Source organism: Schistocerca gregaria, chromosome 5 (genome assembly GCF_023897955.1).
Source record: "Schistocerca gregaria isolate iqSchGreg1 chromosome 5, iqSchGreg1.2, whole genome shotgun sequence".
NCBI lineage: Eukaryota > Metazoa > Arthropoda > Insecta > Orthoptera > Acrididae > Schistocerca > Schistocerca gregaria.
In genome coordinates, this window is record NC_064924.1 from 283,406,958 (window position 1) to 283,420,663 (window position 13,706).

The 13,706-nt window shown below is 44.3% G+C and overlaps 1 protein-coding gene across 1 annotated transcript in view; it reads left to right on the forward strand.

The window, feature by feature from the left end:
- The window catches only part of LOC126272293 (uncharacterized), a 432,354-nt gene that overhangs the window by 390,606 nt on the left and 28,042 nt on the right, over positions 1-13,706 (forward strand). The gene's annotated exons all lie outside the window — the stretch shown is intronic.

The window sequence follows — 13,706 nt, forward strand, 5'->3', positions numbered from 1 at the left end:
GGCGCATACAGTGCAAGCTGTGGCTTCTCTGTTCAGTCGATGGTACTGGGAAGCACTGTACCATCCACCATACTCCCCGAACTTAAGTCCTTGTGACTTTGATTTGACTCCAAAGATGAAGGAACCACTTCGTTGCATTCGCTTCAGAACTGTTCCAGAGGTTCGACAGGCAGTAGACCGCTTCATTCACACCATCAACAGAACAGGCTCTGCTAACAGTATAGTACGCCTTCCACATCGATGGCAACGGGTTCTACACAACGCTGGTGACTCCTTCGAAAGACAGTAACAGGCACAAACTCTTTTGTATCGGTTGTGAATAAATAGTTGCCACAATTTAAGTTCCAACCCTCGTATATTCTTCACTTATTTCAGTTTCTTGAAACATTAACAATATGTTCCACAACGGACAGTGATACATTGGAGCCGAGCTACAGTCCGACTTCTGTCCATCATATCTACTACTACAAGTCTCTGTAGAGTATACATAAACCTAAGATACATTTATGTCGACATTTCACAGCCTATGATTCAAATCGATTAAAATCATGGACAATATTTATGCAGAATAAATACATCGAGATATTATTGCATTTTTGTAATTGTGAACATTAGAAAGTTTTTTGAAAGGATTTTGGAATAAGAGACAGTAAGTAACATGACATAAAAATATTGGTATCCAGACATAAGTGTTAATCAATAATATCACACTGAAAATATATGCCTCGGAAAAGCTACTAAATGTAAGGAGTAGACGCTGTACAGTGATGTGCGATTGATTGTGGTTGTATCGCCATCTACAATAATCCAGGATTACGTAAGTGTAATCTCATTATACGCTGCAACAGTTTTTCAAATTCTATCGCAGCTGACCGTAGGTGGTTGTCGTCGTACATTACTGCTACAATCCCACGTTGGAAATCGGGAAATAAAATTATTTAAAGGTTATTTGTAAGTTGCTCATGTAAAATAAAAGCTCCCAATTTCCATTAAATTTTAGAATACATTGTAACACATGATTTAATGTCTTCCGACACCTTGTTCGAGAAATATGTTATCGTTCCTTGGTTGTGGCGGTTTTTTTTTTTTAAGGCGATTTTTGCCTATGGTACCCCAACGACATACACGAGGTGCTAAGGTCTCGTTACCGGCCCGGTCAGATAGTGCACAAGAGAGGTCAACAAAATCTCCTGATGATCGCTAACTGAAATTGTTAACAAGCCCTGATACATTTTTCCCATTACCTCACTTTGCAGTATCAGGGTGGAGAGAAATCGCGATCACCACTATCGCTAAAAATTGCAGCTACCACTCTTCCTGAGAGTAAACAAAATTCCACTTTCATGGAATGTCCTGCCACATAAGAAAGCATATAACTGATCAATATTAACTTAAGTAAACCAACGCAATGATAAACGCACATCAGTAAGGTTTAAGTAGTAATCACAGGTCGATAAATGCTGTAAATTAGTGCCGTTATATATTTCTTCCTTTCATAGAGATATTGCACCAATGATTCCCTGGCTGTCGTTAGGAAATGTTAAATCAATTTCAAATTAGTATCAAATCATACTGGCCTGGCGCTTTGATACGTTGTAATTCAAGACTTGGGTACAATGTAAGACATGATATCATACAACAACGGTTTATACCAATACCAGTCATATATTTTGAGGATTCAGCCGGCGTAGTCGGGCGTTCCAGGTCCACCGCTGCTATTGGGTAGCTCGCTGTTGGTTACTGTTGGTCCACCTGTCGCACCAGCAGCAACATTGCTCGAGTAATTAGATTAATATGAAACAATTCTAACTCATTTAACACATACAGAGTCCCCCCACCGGTAGTGTTGTTCGAAAATCTGCAAACTACGAGGGTTATTCGGAAGTAAGGAACGATCGGTCGCGAAATGGAAACCACAGTGAAAATCCGATGAACTTTGCACAGATTTGTTGGGCAGTGTCTCTAGTCGCTCGCGTCCCGTCGTTCTTTCTAGGTCTGACCACACAGGGAGCACATAAAGATACCTAAAACAATAGTGTCCCCCGCCAAGTACGAGGGCCTGGTGAGAAATTTCGCCTGAAGCTATGCAGCCAACATTACATACCTGTCGTGCGTATTCTTCTTCAAGACAATTCTCAGCCGCATTCTGCAGGGGCAAGGAAGATGTGCCTGCACCGTTTTCAGCTGGAAATGTTTGATTATTCACAATACCGCCCGTAATTGTCTCCCTCTTAGTTTCATCTCTGGTGGCATGAACCACTGGTTATGGTGACAACATTTTGGCACAGATAACGAGCTGTAGGCCAGCGCAGAGAATTGGCGGAAAGCCCTGGCGGTTGCCTTTTATTACGAGGGTATTGGAAAGTTGCTACAACACTACTACAAACATCTAAGTCGCCTCGTCGACTATGGAGGTAAGTAGCTGGAAGTTGTTGCTAACTGCTGCAAATAAAATAGTTTTGATTTTCAATGTGGTTTCCATTTCGCGACCTATCGTTCTTTACTTTCCGAACAGCCCTCGTAGATTGCAGACTGAAATTTTAAAAGTAGATCATGACAGGCGCTATAGAAGGTCTGCCGCATGGTTATGCTTAAATTTTGGACAATGGGATGGTATTTATAGTGCGCTAGCCGCCACGTAGAGTCGCCATCAGTCTGCAGCCATGGGCTGCCCGCCGCCCACACCATGGCCTTACGTGGGCGGCAGCTCTGGGTCGCACGTTAAATGTCGACGTCTACTACAGGCGATGTGCCGCAGCGCGGTAGCGCTGAGTGATTTTTTCACGACTGTGAAGCTTCAGCGAGGAGAAGGCCTTGAGCTCCGTAATACTGGTGTCAGCTGTAACATTGGCCTCATGCACAGAGTACATACAAATACTCTGCCTCGTGTAATAGGTTGGCCCATAATTTCCTAGCGTTTTTGTTTTGCATATTGGTTGTCCAGTTGTTATGTGTTTATTTATCGATAGTTATTTCAGTTTGTAGCTCACTGTTGCTATTTGAATTTATGTACTGTCAGTTTCTCATCTGGAGATAGTGAATAGAGCTGTGGGTGCTAGAAAAAGGGCTGACAAGTGAAGAAATCGCATCATTTCCGACATATTCTTCTGTTTGTGTTCAGTAGAATGGGTGATAGCAGCCGCGGCAGCCAGAAAAACTGGGGCCGTGAGTAGAGATAATAACATTAGACAAAGCATGACAGGAAAATGGTTTTCTCGTTTTAAGGAGGATCATTTTGATATTAGTGACACTTCAAACTCAGGAAAAGCTTCAGAGCTTGATGAAGATCGTTCAGACGCTTCACTGTACTCGGAAACTGGTAAATATGACGAATTGTGATCATTCGACCATCGTGTGACATTTTCATGCAATGGGGAAAGTTAAAAAATCGGGAAAATGGTTACCGCATACTCTAAGCTAAAATCACAGAAATCAGCACGTTTCAGCCTACTAGGTACGGTGTCTTAACGTTTAGTTACAGTGTACTTGAGTGTTCCTAGAGGGCATTGCGATTTGATAGCGTGTGACAGTCCAACAGTAGGTCGTGAGTTGTTCAAATCGCTCTGAGCACTATGGGGCTTAACTTCTTAAGTCGTCAGTCCCCTAGAACTTAGAACTACGTAAACCTAACTAACCTGAGGACATCACACACATCCATGCCCGAGGCAGGAGTCCACCCTGCGACCGTAGCAGTCGCGCGGTTCCGGACTGAAGCGCCTAGAAGCGCTCGTCCACTGCGGCTGGCTCGTGAGTGGACGATGGGGTTTGTTCAATGCAACAAAAGCTGACATGCACGATTGCTCATGGTGTATGGATAGCACAGGAGTAATGAAGTTCGTTCTTACACTGAGTATAAGATGTCAACTGTCCCGGCAATAATTTATCAACTTATTCAGTCAGTTACGGGAAAGTGGCAGCTTAACTCCTAGACAACGTAACAAAAGGAAAGAAGTGGAGACAGAAGAGGGGGGAGTTAATGTTCTTGCTGGTGTTGCAGTTGATCTGCACGTTGACTCCCGCGCAATCGCGTAAGCAGGTGGCATCAGTCAGGCGAGTATATACTACGCATTCTCCATCGACATAGGTTCCATCCCTATCACATCTTTCTCAATCAAGAGCTGCATGGAAACGATTATGAGATTCGTGTTAACTTCTATACATGGACATTATCTGCTTGCTCTACATCAACTGGCTCCTGAACAACACCGACCATTGCTATTCTTTTCGTTACTGGTGACGAGAAATGATTTCTTAATTCCAAGGAAAAAAGAATGTTTGGAACCAAATAAAGCAGCAACTCCCCGCACAAAGAACTACGCGCACCCACAAAAGATAATGTTATGCATCTGGTGGAACAGCGACGGTGTGGTGTACCATGAACTGTTTCCCCGAGGTTTAACTATCCGTGAAGACATTTACTATCAACAAATGAGCCGCGTTACACTCGCAGTCTAAGAACAACGACCAAGAAGACTGCTAATCCACGATAACGACCGCCCACATTCTGCTACACTGGCAAAATATGCTACTCAGGAGTTGAGTTTTAAGTCACTCCACAACCACCTTATTCACCCCATCTTGCGTCCTCAGATTTCCACCTTTTCACCTTTTCCGCTCTCTGACGTACAACTTACTAGCCGGATGAAAATGCGCTCCGTACATGGCTAGACGAATTCTTCGCATCAGAACTACGTGAATTCTACAGTCGCGGAATCGAAAAGTTATCCCAGCGTTGGCAGGCTGTTGTAAATAGTGAAGGACAATACATTACTGAAGTCTCTGTTACGTGTATATATTGTGTTTATTAAACTTATGGGAAAACGCTACAAATTTACGTAACAACCTAATACGTCACAGCTGAAGTTTTAAATAGACATGTTCATACCTCTAGATGAATAGAACAGAATAAACTTCGATATGGTGGCTCTTAGACGGATCAAATACTACCTGCAGAGGAAATTTGGAAATTTGTGGTAAGGACTGTGGACCAAACTGCTGAGGTCATCAGTCCCTAGGCTTACGCACTGCTTAATCCAACTTAAAGTAACTTACGCTAAGGAGAACACACACACCCATGCCCGAGGGAGGACTCGGTCCTCCGACGGGGGAAGCCGCGCGAAACCTGACAAGGCGGAGGAAGTCCTAAACAAAGTGTTGTTTCTTGTATCTTACAATGGTTATATTTTTCTTTGGGAATAACCTTCGCCTTACAAATATTATCAAAGAATTCTTCTTTGAAGTCTTATTTAACAAGCAATAAGTAATGAAGTTACAAGTTTCGGCGCGTATGCAGTACTTTAGTAGAACTTTAGACCGCTGCGCTACGTCAGCTAAATGAAGAAGTCCATCGAAATATGTGCTAAACTGTATGTCTGTTTTCGCTGATCGTATACATCAGGTACTGTCTAACAACGTCAGCTGCCTGATGCTGACTGACAATCTTCCTTTTCTTTTGCTTTTGTTCCGCAGCTACACGGGGTCGGCACGGTTGGTAGCGGATTTGGTGTGGTTAGTTTAATGGGTGGCCGGATGCCCTGCCCGTCGCAACCTCCTTCCTCCCCTACCCCCCCCCCCCCCCCCCCCTTCTACGCCTTGGCAGAAAGATGTACCCCTGACTTCCTGCGTGTAGTGTTACGCATGTGATAGTGAGCGAATGTTTTGTGAATGTTTGTGAATCACGTAACTGATCCATGAAGTGGGTACCAACTCATTATTCAACTATTCGGATGTGGGAAACCACCTGAAAACCAATCCAAGCTGGTCGGCATAACCGCCGGGAGAATTCGATCAGGGGTATGCGCACCTCCTCGAATCCCGAAAACGGCTCCTTAACGCGGTACAAAAAAAGAATGATAATTTAGAAGGAGATGGACGCCAAAAGAGAAAAGGCCGCTGGACCTGATGGGATACCAGTTCGATTTACACGGAGTACGCGAAGGAACTTGCCCCCTCCCCCCTTTCTTACAGCGGTGTACCGTAGGTCTCTAGAAGAGGGTGGCGATCAAAGGATTGGAAAAGGGCACAGGTCATCCCCGTTTTTAGAAGGGACGTCGAACAGATGTGCAGATCTATAGACCTATATCTCTAACGTCGATAAGTTGTAGAATTTTGGAACACGTAATATGTTCGAGTATAATGACTTTTCTGGAGACTAGAAATCTTCTCTGTAGGAATCAACATGGGTTTCGAAAAAGACGGTCGTGTGAAACCCAGCTCGCGCTATTCGTCCACGAGACTCAGAGGGCCATAGACACGGGTTCACAGGTAGATGCCGTGTTTCTTGACTTCCGCAAGGCGTTCGATACAGTTCCTCACAGGCGTTTAATGAACAAAGTAAGAGAATATGGACTATCAAACCAATTGTGTGATTGGATTGAAGAGTTCCTAGATAACAGAACGCAGCATGTCATTCTCAATGGAGAGAAGTCTTCTGAAGTAAGAGTGATTTCAGGTGTGCCGCAGGGGGGTGTCGTAGGACCCTTGCTATTCACAATATACATGAATGACCTTGTGGATGACATCGGAAGTTCACTGAGGTTTTTTGCGGATGATGCTCTGGTATATCGAGAGGCTGTAACAATGGAAAATTGTACTGAAATGCAGGAGGATCTGCTGCGAATTGACGCATGGTGCAGGGAATGGCAATTGAATCTCAATGTAGACAAGTGTAATGTGCTGCGAATACATAGAAAGATAGATCCCTTATCATTTAGCTACAAAATAGCAGGTCAGCAACTGGAAGCAGTTAATTCCATAAATTATCTGGGAGTACGCATTAGGAGTGATTTAAAATGGAATGATCATATAAAGTTGATCGTCGGTAAAGCAGATGCCAGCCTGAGATTCATTGGAAGAATCCTAAGAAAACGCAATCCGAAAACATAGGAAGTAGGTTACAGCACTCTTGTTTGCCCAATGCTTGAATACTGCTCAGCCGTGTGGTATTCGTACCAGATAAGCTTGATAGAAGAGATAGAGAAGATCCAACGGAGAACAGCGCGCTTCGTTACAGGATCATTTAGTAATCGGGAAAGCGTTAGGGAGATGGTAGATAAACTCCAGTGGAAGACTTAGCAGGAGATACGCTCAGTAGCTCGGTACGGGCTTTTGTTGAAGTTTCGAAAACATACCTTCACCAAGGAGTCAAGCAGTATATTGCTCCCTCCTACGTATATCTCGCGAAGAGACCATGAGGATAAAATCAGAGAAATTAGAGCCCACACAGAAGCATACCGACAATCCTTCTTTCCACGAACAATACGAGACTGGAATAGAAGGGAGAACCGATAGAGGTACTCAAACTACCCTCAAACTACACACCGTCAGGTGGCTTGCGGAGTATGGATGTAGATGTGGATGTAGATAAACCTACTACCTTTCCCTTACGATTCAGAAGCTCAGGGCGGTATATTTTTATTTTTTTGTCTCCTTTTTGAAATAGGAAAAGACTGGCGGAGAATCGGGCAGAGTGAGCAGGGCTCGAATCCCGAGGCCTGACCCCAGTGTATCCCCCCTCACTACCAGTGATCCAGTGTGGCATACTAATTGGGAGATGTAAGAATCAACTGAAGTTTAAGGGTATTTTTTTACTATTGTTATAAAATTATGGCGAGCATACGTCAAGTAATTAGAAGCTGCAGTGAAAAGAAGTGGCAAAGAGCCGAAAAGAGGCGGGTCTCCGCAGCCGAAGTGCCCAGGGAGACCACAACAGACGGGCTTGCGCCAGCCAAAGCCTGGATCGAGGAACAAAAGACGAAAGGAGGGATCACGTCGCTCGGCTATCCGGGGAGATGATGCTTCGATTGACAATAAAGTAATCATTGCTGAAACAACACGAATTTTACAGTCTGTAGAAGATGAGCTGAAGGAACGACTTCATGGGCTAAGAAAAAATAGATTACCCCATCGTCCATCAGCCATTCGATACCCACCACTTTATAGGTACCCCTCCACATTTTTCCTGCATTGCAGTCTTCAGTTATAAGCAATCTTCTCGCTCCCGCATGTCATCGACCCACGTCCCGTTCTTATTTTTGGAATCAAGGCAAGAGATTTCAAGGTCCACCTATTACCAATTTGCTTGGCTACGCGCCAGTCCCATCACCATATGATTTTCTTACAGTTATAACTACATTTTCTTGATCATTTTTGTTATATTCTCTATCTATCATGCACCTTTCCATTGCTAGCCAGTCAGCTTGTTCCTATGAAAAATCCTTGTCTGATTGCAATACGTCAAAAGAGGTAGTAAATACACACTGCTGGAAATTTTCCTTTCTCGATACACCGGAAGCTTAATTTCGAAAATCCTATTTTGGTTATACAAAATAAATACCTTAAACCTTATTCTTTGCTTCAGGCAACTTTTACTGTCATGTTTATTTCTTTTGCTTTTGCGTCCCGACGATGTCTTCAACTGCCCTAAACGCAGGATGCTTCAGGTGAAACTGTACATATTTTAGGAGGTCGAAGTATGGACCAGTTACATGTTCCCTTTTTGCAGTACACAATGTGGAATATGTATATATATTCAGGGAGTACAAACTTGTTTTACAGATTTTCCTCAAAATAAATACATTTAAGTATTTTTACATCAAAGGAAATTAATGGTCTTCTTTGATTTCATATCTTTTTGTTCTTCGATATGTAAAAATTACGTTTCGAAATTGCGCCTCTTCTTCCCGAATGTAAATTAAACTTTTTGTAAATTAATGTAAATTATTAATGTATTATTATTAATGTAAATTAAACTTTTTAAGATGTTTATGGGTAATATGACTTTGTAGGGTCTCAAGGGAAGTTCTAGATTCTATCTTACATTGCGATATCTGTGAAATTTATTGTCGGTGGGCAAGTTCCGAATCTGAGACAAACAGCACGCCTACCAAGTTTGACTTCTTTGGCGCAATAAAACGAATTTTGAAAATTTTAGACATGTTTTCTTCCTGCAATTATCGATTCACGTGTTTAATTGGCGATTGTCGTCTTTCTTTCAATACTCAAGTTGTGAAGTTGTGCTTAAGTTAAGCAATCGAATTTTTCAACTGTGGCCATTGTTTTGATTCGTTGGTAAGTTCTACCGTATCGTTTAAGCATGCCGCACGGAATTAGAAATGCTGATTATGACGATACGGTATTTCTGTACGAGGTTTTCAATAGAAACGCTGCTGCTACTGCTTGTAGAGAATACGCAGCCGATATCGTAACGGCGGAAAGCAGATTGGAGGGTGTTTAGCCGCCTTTTCACTAAACTGCATAAGACTTATGCAGCGACCAGCAGTCGCATCTCATCTGAACGTGAAAATGAACACAGTGTGGCTGAAGTAGAAGACATAATTCAGTTTTTCTAAAGTAGTCCTTCAATAGGCACATGTATGTACAGGGTGAGGTAGCTAAGTCATAACACCCCCTGTATCTCTCCACCCATAATAAATACAAAGACTCCGTTTGGACAGTGAGAGGGAGATTAGTGTTTAACGTCCCGTCGACAACGAGGTCATTAGAGACGGAGCGGAAGCTCGGGTGAGGGAAGGATGGGGAAGGAAATCGGCCGTGCCTTTTCAAAGGAACCATCCCGGCATTTGCCTGAAGCGATTTAGGGAAATCACGGAAAACCTAAATCAGGATGGCCGGAGACGGGATTGAACCGTTGTCCTCCCGAATGCGAGTCCAGTGTGCTAACCACTGCGCCACCTCGCCCGGTGTTTGGACAGTGAATTGCAGGTACAGGGGCTACTTGAATACATCATACTTTATTTTTGTGTTATTTTTTATTACAGAGATATGAGGCCATCTTTGGTTTTTTTAAATGGAACTCTATGTCAAATTTTGGTGTAACATGTTGGGCTTAAAAGACGGTTTCAAATATGTGTATATCATAATATTTAGGCAAATAGGTTTTTAGACACTGATATGTTCTCGTATCGTGTTCTTCCTTCGAAGCGGCGTTGTCCAATGCAACCTTTCCTGAAGTGTAGAGTACATGGTAAACATCGCGAGTCCTTCTTTACACAAACACGCCCATTTACCCGACAATAGTAATACATACTGCGATATTTTGCGCAAAAATTAACTGATGATGTCGCGCAAATATTAGTCAGTTATTTGACAACTGTGATACCAAAATGGTAGACAACATACAGTATTAAAATACTACAAGATGTAAATACATTTAAAGTAACAGAAATACAAATGTAAATGAGGCCCTTATTGGTCACAATTATTTCGTACGTATTTGACTTTTTTTATTTTAAAATACACTCCTGGAAATTGAAATAAGAACACCGTGAATTCATTGTCCCAGGAAGGGGAAACTTTATTGACACATTCCTGGGGTCAGATACATCACATGATAACACTGACAGAACCACAGGCACATAGACACAGGCAACAGAGCGTGCACAATGTCGGCACTAGTACAGCGTATATCCACCTTTCGAAGCAATGCAGGCTGCTGTTCTCCCATGGAGACGATCGTAGAAATGCTGGATGTAGTCCTGTGGAACGGCTTGCCATGCCATTTCCACCTGGCGCCTCAGTTGGACCAGCGTTCGTGCTGGACGTGCCGACCGCGTGAGACGACGCTTCATCCAGTCCCAAACATGCTCAATGGGGGACAGATCCGGAGATCTTGCTGGCCAGGGTAGTTGACTTACACCTTCTAGAGCACGTTGGGTGGCACGGGATACATGCGGACGTGCATTGTCCTGTTGGAACAGCAAGTTCCCTTGCCGGTCTAGGAATGGTAGAACGATGGGTTCGATGACGGTTTGGATGTACCTTGCACTATTCAGTGTCCCCTCGACGATCACCAGAGGTGTACGGCCAGTGTAGGAGATCGCTCCCCACACCATGATGCCGGGTGTTGGCCCTGTGTGCCTCGGTCGTATGCAGTCCTGATTGTGGCGCTCACCTGCACGGCGCCAAACACGCATACGACCATCATTGGCACCAAGGCAGAAGCGACTCTCATCGCTGAAAACGACACGTCTCCATTGGTCCCTCCATTCACGCCTGTCGCGACACCACTGGAGGCGGGCTGCACTATGTTGGGGCGTGAGCGGAAGACGGCCTAACGGTGTGCGGGACCGTAGCCCAGCTTCATGGAGACGGTTGCGAATGGTCCTCGCCGATATCCCAGGAGCAGCAGTGTCCCTAATTTGCTGGGAAGTGGCGGTGCGGTCCCCTACGGCACTGCGTAGGATCCTACGGTCTTGGCGTGCATCCGTGCGTCGCTGCGGTCCGGTCCCAGGTCGACCGGCACGTGCACCTTCCGCCGACCACTGGCGACAACATCGATGTACTGTGGAGACCTCACGCCCCACGTGTTGAGCAATTCGGCGGTACGCCCACCCGGCCTCCCGCATGCCCACTACACGCCCTTGCTCAAAGTCCGTCAAGTGCACACACGGTTCACGTCCACGCTGTCGCGGCATGCTACCAGTGTTAAAGACTGCGATGGAGTTCCGTATGCCACGGCAAACTGGCTGACACTGACGGCGGCGGTGCACAAATGCTGCGCAGCTAGCGCCATTCGACGGCCAACACCGCGGTTCCTGGTGTGTCCGCTGTGCCGTGCTTGTGATCATTGCTTGTACAGCCCTCTCGCAGTGTCCGGAGCAAGTATGGTGGGTCTGACACACCGGTGTCAATGTGTTCTTTTTTCCATTTCCAGGAGTGTATTTACTATTGATCACAATACGAAGCAAATACACACAAAGATGCAAAATGCATACTGTACATGGTACAAAACTTTACTGAAGCATGTGCTGAAAGTGCTTCCCCTCTGCTGCAATGCACATTTGTAATCGCCGTTCGAATGATTTGTGAACGGATGCGAGGGTGTCACGTGCGATATCAGTGCTAGCTTCGATGGTATGTTGCTTCATAACGTCTGGCGTAGTTGGTATTTGAGCACACACTTTATGTTTGATTGCTCCCACAGAAAAAAGATCAGGAGACCGGACTGGCCACTTCAGCACGTCGTCCTATCCAACAATCCGGGAACTTTTCATGTAACAGTTCTGTAGTCACACGGGAAGAGTGAGCAGGACAGCCGACATGTTGGAACCACATGCACTGACGCCTAGTTAGTGGTGCCTCTTCCAGTAAAATGGGCAGAACGTTTCGCAGGAACTGTGCACAGTTACTGCCATTTAGTATACCCGGAATGACGTACGGCCCCAATGACATTTCCGACGACGCCGCACCACACGTTAACAGTCCACGGTTGCTGATGCTGTACCTGTTGACGCTAATGAGGGTTCTCTATTGACCAGTAATGCATATTATGCAAATTCACATTAACGTGGTTGGTGAAAGTGGCTTCATCACTAAAAAGCACCCGTTGTAAAAACGTTGGATCGTCTTGTAGGCGCTGGAGAGCAAACCGGCAAAATTCCTGGCGCTGTTCGAAATCCACTCCGGAGAGGACTTGATGTAATGAGAGGTGAAACGGGTGAAATCTATGCCGGTGCAATATCCGTAGAACACTTCTCTGACTTATACCATATTCCGAGGCGACACGTCACGAGGAAACAGGTGGGTCGTTATGCGCCAACGCTAGAACGCCCTCTCCATGTACCTCGCCAGTTGCAGTTTTCTGCCTTGTCCTCTGTATCGCTTTCCAAGATCCCTATTCAATTAGGCTCTTGAAAACATGTGCAAGAAGCTGGCGCGCTGGATGCCCACCATCAGGATACAGCTCTCCATATCGCTTTATTGCACTAACACCATTTCTTTTGCTTTCACCATACACTAGAAGCATTTCTAGCTTTTCTTCGTTGATGTACATGTCTGCTCCAAGAAATTGTGGCGGAAATGCGATTTCTCATTTCCCCCATCAGCACATTTATACCCTTGTCTCCAGCTACCTCGTACGTCACCTTGCGGCGTTATCGAGAAGAAGGAAAACAACGCCTTACCTTAAGTGGCCAACAGGAAAGGTCGCACTGGACAGCGCCGCCTAGAAGGACGAACACGATACGAGAACATATCTGTGTCTCAAAAATTATTCGCCTAGATATTATAATATACATAAATTTGAAATCGTCTTTTTAAGCCCATCGTGTTACACTAAATTTTAACATAGGGTTCTATTTAAAAAAAAAGATGGCATCATATCTCTTTAATAAAAAATAGCACAAACAGGAAATGAGATGTATTCAAGTAGCCCCTATCCCTGAAATTCACTGTCCAAACGGAATCTTTGATCTATTACGGTTGGGGAGATACAAAGGGTGTAATGACTTAGCTGCCTCACCCTGTATATAAGAATGTGGGGGACACTGCGTATACACGGTCTCTGTTCGTATCATTTACAGCGGATTCACCACCGTCAAGAGCGAGATGAAGGTGGACGTCTGGAATTCTGTCTGGAATACTTTACTGCCACACCTATATCTATACCTAATAATGTTGCTGTGGGGTGGAGGGTACTTTGTGTACTATTGCCATTTCTACCCTTTCCTGTTCCAGTCACTTATGGTTCAAGAAAAGAACGATTCCTGGTAAATCTCCGTATGGGTGTGACATCTGCAATTTTATCTTCATAGTCTTTTCACGAGATACATATATATTTTTAAATGTATTTCCACGTCAAGTTCCGTAGGACCGATTTGAGGAGCAAATCTCCAAGCTCATGGAACGTGTCAGTATATGAAATTACAACATAAAAATAATAACAGATAAAAATAAAATGTTATGAG